General features: G+C 39.3%; 1 protein-coding gene across 5 annotated transcripts in view; it reads left to right on the plus strand.

Moving 5' to 3' along the window:
* Window positions 1-12,167, plus strand: part of enox2 (ecto-NOX disulfide-thiol exchanger 2) — a 206,680-nt gene that overhangs the window by 97,519 nt on the left and 96,994 nt on the right. The gene's annotated exons all lie outside the window — the stretch shown is intronic.

Here is a 12,167-nt window from a genome sequence, read left to right on the forward strand (position 1 = left end):
GTTAAAGTTCCACTCCGATCATCTTTGAATCCATTATGAACATGTTCCCAGTGGTCTTTTAATTCTGATTATGCTGTTTTTAGCCAAAATCATAAAACGTGTGTCATTTTCTGGGACGTAGTTTCCGCAGAGCGGCAGCAGTTCGTTAGAAATTCACCTCTGAGTTGTGGGCGGGACTTTTGGTGCGCAGAAACGACCACTTCCCCTCCCTGATACCCTTGTGCCACCCAGGGCAGGTTAACATTGGGAGTGGGGTCATCTGGAAACCACAAGACAGCACACTGAACCTTTTCTTCAATGATTTTCTGATTTTTGCTGGTGTCCATGGCAGACATGAAGTCCTGTACATGTTTGTCATGAGTATAGTTGATATATTTCCGTATTAAGTTCATAAGAAGTTCACTTGGCCTTAAAATAGGCACTCGTGTACCTTTGACTCATTTAACCAATAAGAATTGATATTACTGTTAATAAAAAGTTGCTGAAAAGTTTTGATTATTTTTCTATCAGTAAATAGAACTTTCCACTTTAGCTTAGATCATGTTTGAACTCGACATTCTCCTGTGCCTCTTTCTTTAGTAAAAACTCATTTTTTTTTTATGTCTGTTTCCTTTGAACCAGGAGCCTATGTTTGCTCTTCTGCTTTGTTTGTGTGAAGTGTCTGCATACATGGACATATGTGGGGGCTTCCCTTTGAAACGGCCCGTAATAAGTGGAGCCTAAAGGCAGCCGGCTCATGGAAGGATTTTTCCCCTTTGTGTTTTTATCAGTTTTAACACACAGCCAGAGATGGCCACTTCCCCTTAAGTCATGCTGTGTTTAAGCTGCAGGCGGTGAAGAGAATGAGATTTGAAATTATGATTTTTTTCTTTTTGTCATTGGGGAGCAGAATGAATATAAATGTCAGTTTAGTAGCGAGCGGCCAAGATTGATTTCTTTCTATCATGCTGGCTGTGTTGATGTAAAGCTAATGGCAGTCTGCACTTGTGGTTCTAAAAACAAAATTAAGTATGATTTATAGTTCAAAGCAGAAATGCAGCAAATGGAAACATGAGCGGTGTAGGGGGAAAAAAAGTTACATTTTGAATGGGAAATTTAAACTTATTTTTTGAAAACAAAAAAGTTGTGAAAAGTTATTTGTATTGGTAGCTTGTACTTATTTGTTAGCTCTGACACATGAAGGTTTTTTTTTTTTTTGCAACTGGGGAGGTCCTGTCAACTTCAGTAATGAGGTGTTTTACCCACTGCACACAGACTCTGCTTGCAGCACTTTTCAACTAACGTCCAGCACCTGAGAACGCTTTGATGGATCAATTTGAATCCACACAGGTTTTTTTTTCTTCTTTTTTATAAATCTTTTTATTTTGGGGATATGACCGTGCAGCCAAAACACATGAACCCCTCTCAAGGCCATCCATCAATCTGTCTCCCACACGAGCTGCTCTCATTAACAGAAATCTTTTTGAGGTGTTGTGTTCCCCTGTCACACGGTGGCAGGGCTCCAAAAGGAAAAAGAAAACATTGAGAAAAGATCAGGAAAAAAAGGGTTTGGTTTCAAACCATGTATGGATTTATCCAAAGCATTTTGAAAACCAGCATTCATGTTCATGAAAATCAATGAAATCTAAGCACAAATGCCAGCTTACAGGCATTGTTTTAGCCAATAAAGGAATTGAACTCTCACGGATCAAATCTTTTATGCATTAACCTTTTAGTGGGAGTTAAGAGAGAAGAATGGAAGAAAAAGCTATTGATTCAGGAGGGGAAAGGTTAATGTCATGCGGCCGGGGAAAATCCAAAAACACGTGTTGGTAGTTTGTTGCAATATTTCTCAGACATCTGCTCTAACACTGTGACCGGAAACAGTCGCTTTCATGCATCCTTGAATAGCTAGGGAATTTTTTTTCCTTTACATTTAAAATGAAGATCTAACTGGTTAAAAGTGGGGAATCGTGTAGACCTGCATATACACTGGATATATGACTTGTGTTAAGAACGCGCATTTAGCCAATGCTGTTCACAGTGGACAAACAAGGAGGGGTGTCTTCTTGTTCTTTTTCTATTTCCTAGCATACGTTCGCCACCAGTTGGAAGAGGTTTGGTGGGAAATGTCAAATTTCGTAAATCTTGCTCCAGGCTTTTTATTTCAAATAAATAAAAGGCCTTGTGTCATATAATTCCACCCGGCCACAAACTGCAATTATTAATTTCTCTTTCATGGTCAAATTTCAAATGTTTTGCACTACCATGTACTAAAGGGGACGTCCTCCATTTGCCACTACCAAATCTGGGTAACCTGATTGGTCAAAGTTCAACCTAGTTTAACTTGGACACCCATTCTGTGCATGAAACCCAAAAACAGTAATAGAAACTTGTGTGGCTATGCATGAACGTAAGAGTTTTGAATGAGAAAGCCTGAAACACACGTTTTTGTAGACTTTATAATGGAGGTGGCCACGTGAAGACGTGTTGCCGAGGGCGGTGTGACCATAACTTCATTAAGCAGGTCATTTGTTTTCAGAGTGCTTCAAAAGTATTCCTGAGAAATGCGAATAAGCTGCTGGTTCTTGTTTGAAGCTTGAGGCATAAGGTGCAGTTTTTATGCCTGCAAATCTCCACAAAGTCCAAAATAAGAGATTACTCACCAAGTAAACAATAAAAGAAGGGACATCTTGTCTTCAGACTGAAAGATGTGAGAATGTACTCATGCAAAAGCCTTAAATAAACTTTTGCTATGAATCTTTGAATTTAGCTGAAAGCTAAATTATTAAACACTGATGTATTGATGAGCTCAGACATGATTAATTCTGTTTTTTGGTAGCGGCGCTTGCTATCCATCAAAGGCTGCATGCACTACTTGTTTTTTTGGCAGAAACACAATCACATTTTGTTGGAGTTGAACTGCTGTAAGTATGGTTTTACAAAACAGTGGGGGAGAATTTGGTATAGCTTTATTTGCTAACATGTTTAAACTCTTGGTGGTCTAGCTCCTAAATTGCCGGCATGCCTGATGTGAGGCTGTGTAATGAGAGTCTACACAGACATTCATTTCATTCACTCCTTCAGACAAGGGTATTTAATTAATAAATCGGTGAACACATTGCATTTACTTATTTTGTTTACAAAAGTATAGATCCTTTTTAATTTGGAAAGAATGATTTTAAAAAAATACTGTTTTTTTCTTTTTTACCTTTTTGGTGTTTTTTCTTGTATTGGACAATAGTTTAACAGAAAATATGTTTTATTTAATTTTTTGTCTTGAAAGGAAATAACTATGGTATCTAGGAAGGAGAGGAAAAACCAGTTCTTGATGCATCTGACAGTCTTACTGTTCCCTTGAGACTTGTTGAATTTGGAACATACAATTGCACACACATATGACAGACGGGTGATTCTGTCATACCTTGCTCATGCCACACTCTACTCGTTAGTTAAGCATTAGTCCCAATGGCCGTTATGTCTACATACGGGGTGTCAGCGGGCAAAAAAATGGGCAAAGGAGCCCACGCTTCTAAAGTGAAGAGCACTTGTGCATTCCAGAGGATTTGAGGAGGGTCAGTTAATGAAAAGAATTTGCATGACATGCCAACACCTCCCCTACTTCACCCTCACTTACCCTAGTGTGTTGTATGAGTGTTCACTATGACCTGTCACTCTCAGCATGAGCTTTTTTAACTCTATGGGATCATTGATTTTGCTATTTCTTGCAGGCCTCCTGCGTGTCCCATACAGTTTTTTTGTCCTCATTTTTTGCCCATAAACAACCCATATTTAGCTGTAAAGATAGTTTTGTCTAAGGCATTCGAGCATTTTCACCCAAGATATTGCAACTTAAACACAATAAAGTGTAAGTCAAGTCAAGCTTAGTGTGTTAAAAGTAATTACTTTTTTATCCACGTTTAAATCTGTTTACTTTTGCATGGAACCTTCTTTGTAAAGTGCTGAGAGTCAGCCATAAATGATGTCTGTTAGCCACGACTGGCTGCTCGGAAGGGGCTGCTAGAAAGTAAATAATACAAAGAGCTACTTCAAACATCATTGACAACAACGCACTCTTCTATGCCACTCATTGTTTCGTAGAGGGGGATTTGTGTAAGCAAGCCCTCTCAGGTAATTCGCCCATCGAGGTTGAAGATCTGCAGCTGCATGACAGGCTTTGTGGTGCTGACAGAACAAAGTGACCGGAGGTTGGAAATGAGATCAGGTGACAAATGCTTAGTAATAAAAGTTGCACCGTGAAACTGGCAAGAGCATGTTTCAGAAGTGTTTATTGAAGTATGCGTGTTTAAACTCAAGAACAGAATAACAACTGAATTGCATGACACACCGCAAAAGTCCCACCCCCACTTGCTCATCCAGGATTCCCCTCTGTGTTACAACATAAAGGTTCAATTGTCTGGACTGCTGCTCTGGAAGAGATAAGGACTGCACAATTCTGCAAACTGTGTTTGCTGCATGAAAACGCTCAAATCTTTGAAAGCTGCTTGATGCAGCTCAATGTGGAGATATGTAACTATTATCTTGATTCTTTTTAGATTCTTTTTTTTTTTTTTTTAAATAAAGTTGAAAGAATTGAAACTTTTTATTAGGCTTCGTTACTTCTTGCCAGTTTTCTATACGCTGAAGTGGTCAGGGATTTAGTGCCACTTCACCTTATCTTGCACAGCCTACGAATGCGAGATCTAAATAATTCAGAGCCAGAAGGCACTGTGCTGCGGTGTATCTGCGGTCCCAAGTTGGAGCTAATGGCAAAGATATAAGTGCAACTCAAGCTCTGAAAAGATTCTGAGATACTCTTCATTTGATCTAATTTCCTGCATAATCAAAGTAGAGATTTGGGTTACTAACTTCTTTCGACTTTCACCTTTTATGAGTGTTTTCACCTTTTTGATTATCCATTTAAATGTTCTTAGCTGATTGGAATTAAAAATCACACAACACCAAATGTTTACGTGCATGTGCGAATTGACAACATGCCCATTGAGGATTCATCTACCAGGTTGTGTCTGTACATTTAATCCCATTGAATGTTTGCCTTTAAAGACAAAATGGGCATTTCTATCGGGAATGAGCTGACACCTGGGAGGAGTAGTTTCAATTAGATCATTTTTAGCTATCAAACATGAAGGAGGGTTGCCAGGGTTGTCTATTCATTTATTCGACGGTATGTGTAAACTGGTACAACTTTACATGCAAAAACCTGCAGCAGTTTTTTTAAAGTTGGAGTCATTTATCCTACAAAAGGCGACAAAGAGAGCAAATCATAGCTACTTTTGATCAGTTTAGAATAGTTGAGGCAAAGATTGTGGAGGCTTAGGATTTTGCCGTGGCTGACAAAGAGCGGTCAACCTCTGATTTGAAGTTTGCAGGTTCAGTTCCCGCCTTGCCCGCCCTCTTAAGTGTCCTTGGGCAAAACACTGAACCCACATTGTTCATGGTGGTTGTAGGTTGGTGCCAGTGCTCAGCAGCTTCGTGTGCATGGGTTAATGGGACTGTAAAGCTCTTCAGGCCCACAAGGAAGGTGCTCGATAAATATATGCTATTTACCATCTGTATATGTTAAGGATATCAGTGACGATAAAGGAAGGTGCCATTTTTTTATGTATTTTTGTTTCTCTCTTTGTCAGTGTCACATTCCACCTTGGACTTATTTTAGTGCATTGTCTGTGTCATTATGCAGTTCTGCCACCCATTAAAACTCGCCAATAGCCACTGACAGCGAGTAAATCCCTTCATTGCGCACAGAATCAAGTCCGTTTTTTGCGCTCATTCTCTACTCAACATTGCATTGATTTAACGTAGGCAATTTATAGTGTATGCTAAATTGTCATTTAAATCCTATCGGTTGTGTCTCTTATGGTCTGTGCAATCATTTTTAGAAAATCATCGTTAGGGGCGGCCGTGGTGCAGCGGTTGGGCGCTCTACCCATGATCCCAAGACTGCAGGTCCGATTCCCGCCTTGCACGCCCATGAGTCGAAGTGTCATTGGGCAAGACACTGAACCCCACCTTGCCTCTGGTGGTAGTTTGGCGCCAGTGTTCGGCAGCTGAGCCGCCATCAGTGTGTGAATGTGTGTGACTGGGTGAATGGGTCTGTGACTGTAAAGCGCTTTGGGCTTTGTAGGTACAAAAGCACTATATAAGTATACACCATTATCAAATCCAGATCATTTGCATTTTTTCTTTTCTATAAACATAATTGTCAGCTTTTTTTTCAGGGATTTACGTAAATCTGTCCCTTTTAATACTATTTTGTCTACTATATTCTTTTGATAGGGGGTTAATAGGGTTAAACTTAAGACATGGTTGGCCCAATGTTTAATGAGGAAATGGTACATTAGCTAATAGAAATGTGTTTAGTTTCATGAGATTTCTGTCTCTGTTTCTTGTATCCCACTGCACGATGTTTCATCTTTTGTTTCTAGTTTGCTTTCTTTAAGAAACTTAAAACGACATTCCGAACCCTAGACTAAGATAAATGTGAGCTAAAAGACCTCTGTGGAAGAGGGCTGTAATCTTGTGCTTCCTCCACATCTCAGCCCTTCAACCCCCATCGTCACTTAGCTGAAATAAAATCTGCTATTTCCTCCTGAGTGCATGTTCTCGCACAGACGAAGCCGATCCAAGATTCGAGGGCTCAGATGGTTCAATTACAAATGTAAGAGCTATTGAGAGGCTTTATCTCAGTAGTGTTTTTCATAAAGCATCCAGTGACTCTCACATCTCTACACATCTGAGGCGGCCTTGAAACAATAAAGAATGAGCACTTCCTCTGATAGGTTTGGTTGCGGCATGAATTATTTATCATGTCGAGGTAGATCAGCTTTGCTTCTAATACTAATGAAGCAGAATTTGTTTTTAACGAACCTCGTGTTTAAAGGGATTTCTTTCTTTAATTTGGAAGGAAGCTTAAGTAGCGTGCGTCTATGAGACAAACGTAACCAAAACAAGAGGGGACTTTTTTGGAAGCTTGTCCTCGTTGGTCAGCTGTGACATGAAAGACTCTTCCTGTTTTCCACATGCGTTGCGCTCTCAGCTCAGAGGAGTATATTCATCACAGTCACCCTGCAGCCCTCCTCTTCTATCAACACTTCTCCCTCCTCCCTCTGTCCTCCTCTCCTCCTTCAAACCCCCTAGCTGGGTTAACTGATCCACACCAGCTGCCTCTCACAGCCTGACATTACTGCTGTGTAATGAGCATGTCCTTTGTCTCTCCTCCTCATAATTACCTTGCCACCTACTGGATGGCCAAGACAGGTTGATGTTCATGTCCATTTTCAGGAAATATCCAATGATGACGAGTTGATTAAAGCTCACCATCCCGTCCATCAAGGTAATTTGAGGTATGTGTAGTTACACACTTTGGGTACTTGCCCCCATGGTGTGATTTTATCATTTGCTTGTGAGCTCAAATCAATCCTGAAAAGCTTCATTCTAATTTTACAGCCATTGATCTTCCAATCTTTTTAGCTCTACAATGTTTGACCTCACATCAGCAGCAGATGAATTGTTACTCTCTCGTCTTGCCAGGTGCTGTAGCAGTAACAGTACGTATTGTGTACTTTGTCATCTCCTCAGCTCACCAGTTGGCCTGTAGAGATGAACATGTACAGTGATGCACCACCTTCCCATCCATTATTAAAGCCTGATTTTATATCATTGCGCAAACAACCTGGAGAGTGGTTGTAGCTGTCAGTGCGTTGCAGCAGTGCTTATATTTATATCAGGTGCAGGCAAAGGAGTATCAGAGAGGAAACAGAGAAAGGGGTGTTACATTTTGATGGATGATTTAAAGTGGACAATGCTGGCTACGATGGATGCTGCACTGTAGTCATGGAGTCTGACTCTTTTGAAGAAACGCAGCAGGAGTGCCAAATTTCACCAAGACACTTTTATTTGCTCAAACAGAAATGTGAACTGTTTATAAAACACATGCAAATACATGGATAATCAAGATAAATTTACTGCTGTTTAGTTATTGCTTGATTAATCAAAGGAGAACCGCTTTGAAACAGCTGTTCCAATCCATTTCTGAGTCTGCTTGGTGCTGTTTGAAGCTTCCTGTTCTTTAATGACGTTGTATTTCATTCCATTGCGGGGACCCCTCCAAAAAATCAAGTAAGAATTTTGGGCAGATGTGGTTCTGCTTAAACCCGGGCAGAGTAGTTCTGCCAAACTCTATTTTCAATTAACAGAATTCCGAATTGGATTCAATTCTATATTTATCAAGCCTCATTGAAATATTGGTGTATTGTCAAATGTTCTTTACAAAGCAAGGACTTTTGGTTAAGAAAAGCTGTTTTTCCTTTACAGCTGATACAAATTGAAAAGTTGAAACCTTCAATAATAAAATAAAATAAAAACTAACAGAAAAGCAGTTTTTTTGATATTGTTTTTTTGCCTGATAAATACCAGAAATTCCATCAAAACAAAACTCCGTAGAAGAAGCATGATGCTGCTGTGACACCTGAAGCCTTAGCCACAACTACCCTCATAGGTGGATATGGGCTGTCTGCAGACGAAAAGATAAGACATGGGGTGATAGGATTTTTCCAGCCACACCGATAACCAATATTTCCCCTGCAGCTGTTTATTAGAAATACACAACTTTACTTTTCTTTTACTGGGATCTTGTAGGAACAAGTATTACTTTAAAACTTCTATATAAATATATCTGTAAACATTCAGACCATTTATTGACTATTGAACATAACTGTAAGCCATAAGCTCCCCATTGCCACGGATGAAATAGGAACAACATGGATTCTTATCAAAAATAACAGTCAATTACTGACAATGACTGTAAACAAAAGCTTCCCAATCAATTGGCCAATCTATTTTTTAAAAAAGTGTTTAAAAAATAAAGTGTTTCTAAAGGAGTCAGAAGAATATCCATAGATTTTTTTAATATCGGACTAATAAACTCAAATTATGCAAACAATGCCAATATCAATACTGGCACAGATAATCGCCCATCCCTAGAAAAAAGTGGCAAACGTGTACAGGGCAAAAACCTCTGTGCAGGTTTGTGCACAGTCAGCCAGTGCGCGCAACTCAGAGTTGGATGTAAAGACACTGTATGACAGCATCACCTGTATGTCATGCGTTTTATTTACATTAACCTTATGAATACCTCACAATACATTTACCACATGTGACAATCATACATTCCATTTTCATGACGCCCTTGAGTTGACCGCTCAAGCCTAGAGGTAACTGCAAGATAGACTACAGTTTAAGATGCAGCCACTTTTCTCCACGACCCTTTACGGGCCCAGATAACCCGAAAACCAGTAGCACCTGTACAGGTTACCAGAGCTCAGATGCTCTATATGAAAACACTGAAGACCTCATTTAAATGTTACTGAAAGTCACTGACCACAATTTATAATAAATTGTTTGTAATACTTTTTTAGTAAAACGTCACGAATAAAACAGTAAATGTGTTATTCATATTTATTGTACTGTTACCAGAACTCATAGAGCCCTTAATAAAGAGTGTTTTAAATGAGTACCAGTAGTTACAAAAGGATCGTGAATGTTGATGTGTCTACATGTTTGCATCTGCTCTTCTGAGACATGAGGCAAACAAAAAAAGATAAAAGTTTCAGGCAGTACAGCACAAAGACACAAAGCCACTCCAAACTATGTCGACAGAAAAATATTTTTAAAGATGAAAAGTAAAACACAAAGAAAAAACCAACTTGAATTTCTCATGAGTTCATATCTTTGACATTCCAGCTGTCGGCCTTGCTGTTACAATTTTTTCAAATCCCGACTGCAGACCGTTGCTTGTAGTTAGAAATTGTTCCGATAATCCTGCAGCAAATAGCACACAACTACTTAAAGTGTTAAGTACAGAGGCACTCACGCAGTCTTGTTGCCTGTCATTTCTGCTGTGAAAGGAGCGTTAGCAATGTGTCACAGGTTTTGTGTTTGTTGGTGGTGCGCTGTTGTGAAGAATTTGAGTCTCAGACCTTTATAAATTATTGTAATGGAGGACGGAAGCCAATTGTTCCAAGTCAATCCAACATTTTTTTCCTACTTAATTTCATACGTTTTTGAAAAGGTTTGCTATAACATGGAGAGCCCAGCTGGAGGAGGAAGATCCCAGCAGGAAGAGCAGAAGGTTTAGTGTATTGACTGTAAATAGAGAACTGGACCGAGTGACCTCTTTCCCCCTGGCATTCCAGATGGGAATTTGCTGGCTCCAAGAACCCAAAATCCCATAGAATTCTAATAAAGAATAAGCAGCTCTTACTCAGTCATTATATTTGTCAGAATAACCATTCTTGCTCTTATATATTTTTTTATATGTTCTTGCTAACCCTATATTATTTATTTTCTGTAGCGTAAGTTTTTCCAAGATATAAACTGACCAATCAGATGCCTCAATAAAATTATGTGGTCCCTGCTGGCTCCCACGTCGAACGTCCAAAACGTTTTACAGATTTTAGACCAATCGCTATTTTTACTGACGTTGTCTGGCTCCAATCTGGCGTGAAAAAATGGCGACTAAATTGACTTCATTTTGTTGGAACTGAAATCATTTTCTATACATGTCACTCTCACTGGGTCCAATTCTCATGTACAGTCGATGCTTTAGTTCAGCTTGTGCACATGGGGAAAGCCACTGAATGCTGTAGCACAATGCTGATGATAGCGACTTTTCTTCTACTTCTTTTTTTTTAAACAGCCACATCACTTCCCCCCACTCACAGCGGCTCCCCCTCAGGTGTTGGCTCTGTTTGAGGAGGGCTAATGAGTTTCATCTTAAGTCAGCACACCAGATGATTAGGGTTATTAAATTCCCAACTTTGTTATTATCGCATTGACCCGGACAGTGAGTGAGACATTTGTAAAGCTTACTGCGAGGAAAGCTAATTATTTCTTGTAACACCATTATACCTAATCTCTCTTGTGTTTTTTTCACAGTCTGTCCACTAACCCACATTACATTGAATTGCACATCGTTCTTTTTTTGCCAGGTTGAGGTGTTGTTTTTCCTTTCAGGTTTTCTTTTTACTTCTCATGTGCTATGATTCACTTTCACTTGGACAAAGCTTAACTGCTTACTGTCAGATGAGAAATGAGCTTCAATCTTGAGAAAAAAATTCTGTTTATTTTACTTTTTTTTATTGCAGAGGTAAGATATCTTTGGGATTTTCAGCCTGTGGATTTAGTGTTTGTTGAAGGATTAGGCGTACATCTTTTTTTTTTTTTTTAATCACAAGCAAAAACATATTTTAATCTGAAAATATCTTGAAATAACTTTGGGGTGAAAACCTATCTGGAGCAGATTTGCAAAAGAGTAAGTCAGAGTGGCTGACTGAATTGTAAAGAGGACATGATGGAGCATTGCAGCACCCCTGAACACCTCCCCTGGTTCATTACAGAATATCACGGTGAAGCTTAAATATCAGGGGGTCTGAAGGTAACCTTCTTCCTGTGTACACAGTGGAAATTTGTATTAACGAGCTGCAGGAAGTGTATCTGCCGCTCCGCTGGTGTCCTCAACCAGCTGAATAAAAGCATTTTCCAGGAATCTGTCTGTCACAAGTTGATAGTTTCTGCTTTTAAAGCTGTTCCTTCTCAACACTAAGTGAAGATAAAGCACCAGGAGTAACTGCACTCATCTCTTGCGATACAGAATTAGCCAGGAAAGCTATAATTCATTTATTTATTTAGAGTTCCTTGAGCCGCCTGATTGAACCCTGTCTGCGGTTTCTAAAACCGTCTTTTTCCGCTGTGTTCCTCCATTAAATTTCATGACCAGCCATGCAGTCGTTGATGGCATGTGACAGAAATGTGCCCATCTGACATTAAAGTGAATTTTTCATCATGCTGGGGAGGCTTTCATTTCATGATGACACCGACATAGTGGACTAAAAGAAAAGTCTTATATGTTGTCAGTATCACCACATCAATCTAAACTCATTGACATTCAGATTCATCAATAATGGAGGTAGAATCTGCACACCACTGTAACCTAGTATTGTAAACATGGGGTGAAATTGCAAAAAAGACAACCCCCACTCCTTAACATCATTGAGTCAATATAAAGGGTCAGATCAATATTACATAAGTAGGTGGAAGCACCCTAGGAAAGACACAAAAAATTTTTTTAAGAAACTTATTTTAAAAACTCTGCTTTTAAGTGCTAAGCG

This window comes from Oryzias latipes, chromosome 10 (genome assembly GCF_002234675.1).
Source record: "Oryzias latipes chromosome 10, ASM223467v1".
NCBI lineage: Eukaryota > Metazoa > Chordata > Actinopteri > Beloniformes > Adrianichthyidae > Oryzias > Oryzias latipes.